The following is a 1,735-nucleotide window of genomic DNA, read 5'->3' on the forward strand; positions in this document are numbered from 1 at the left end:
GTCCTACACAATTCCTTTTCCTTCACCTACTTTTCCACAGACCCCCAACCCGTTGCCACTGTCTGTGCAGATAGTTCCCCACATCATCCCTAGGGAGGAGGAGGAATGTCACCAGTGGGTGTAGAGGAACAGGGGAGGGCCCTTCAGCGACACACAGAGACCCACAGCAGGACTGCCTCTGTAATAACCATTCCTTCCAGATCATGTCCGTAGTCCAAGAGGAAAAAGAAAGCATTGAAGCAGCTGCTTTAAGACTATTGCATTAAATGCAGGCGCTGAATTTACCTTCAGCTCTGCCTAACCCATTAATGTGCAACATTTAAAATCCACCTCACATGAGATTTACAGATAAAACTGAAAATTTTGTTTTTTTCTGAGCATTTAATGATTTTTTAAAAACTACACAACCAAACAATTCTGATAGATATGAACACTCTGCATAAACAAGCAGAGGAACAATTTAACAGAAGCCTGAAGCATGCATTCGTTTTCTGCATTTTTTTTTTCCCTGTCACAGGAAACTACAGATTCATGTAGCTTAAAAACACATTAAGAACCCCACCAGCCTTCACATGGGTGCTAAGAGAGAAACATGGGGTGAAACAGGCAAGGAAGGAAGAGTATCTACTTCTGACCGTTGCTGGGTTCAGCTCTAACCCCCCAAAAGAGGGCAATCTGTCATTTATGACAAATTACTTGCTTCCCCCTACTGATTTTTTTCTATAAATAGAGCCCTATTTAACAAGTACCCAACAGAGGGAGTCCAAGGCAGAAGTCCCCTTATAGTGAGGGCTCCTTACCCCACGGCAGATGGGAAACTCTGACCCAGATCCACATCCCTCCAATCTACTTTAAATAAAAGAAAATCAGCAGCCACAATGAAACCCCCTCCCCTAAGGGAACTGGGTTGAAAAGCCGGGGAGGGGGATGGACACCCACACACAAACCCAGGATTGCCAGCAAGAACACAATCTGCTCTTTTATTATGGAAAAAATACATCCCACACTGTCAAAGCCCTTCAGGAATTATCCTCTGCTGAGTTCCACAACCCCTGTTGATCTGAAGTCCCTGGCCATGCCACCAGTGACACCACGCAGTGTCCTGCAGCTGTGGTGACAACACCCACGACATGCAGGGACAAAGACAACACGTGTATTTTCCTGACAGACAAGAAAGACAGACAGACACAAATCACAGTCACATCTTTATTATAAAAATGTTCAGGTGGCCAAAAGTTTCTGAAGTACTGTTGCACCTCCCTTTGTTTCAGTACTTTTTTCATTTCACAATACAGACTAGAATTACTTGGTTACATATAGAACAGATTTTTTTTCTTTTAAAGTTCTCTCAAAAGTCTACATTCCAGTTTGAAATGTTGTAGAAATCCAACAGAGAAGGCACTCAGCACTCTAATTCAGCTCCTCCCTGAAAACCACCTCTGAAAATCATGTCAGAAGCTCAATGCACACGTGATTAAGGCACATGGGAGCTGAAGTTTCAAAAGAGAGAGCACTTCAGGAGGAGGAAAAGAACCATCCTCCCTGTAGAGCACAGTGCAGGTCAGAGTGAGGGTGTGCCTGAGCTGACAGCAATACTCACACACACACAACATGACTTGTTCTCAGGGATAAAACTTGACTGACAGGAATGGGATGATCCATACAACACTGTGCAAATAAACTACAGAATTGCCAAGGACAAATGTTTTCATTTATACTACGAATGGGCATTCCT

The sequence above is a fragment of the Merops nubicus genome, unplaced genomic scaffold (assembly GCF_000691845.1).
Source record: "Merops nubicus isolate BGI_N331 unplaced genomic scaffold, ASM69184v1 scaffold31051, whole genome shotgun sequence".
Taxonomy (NCBI): Eukaryota; Metazoa; Chordata; class Aves; order Coraciiformes; family Meropidae; genus Merops; species Merops nubicus.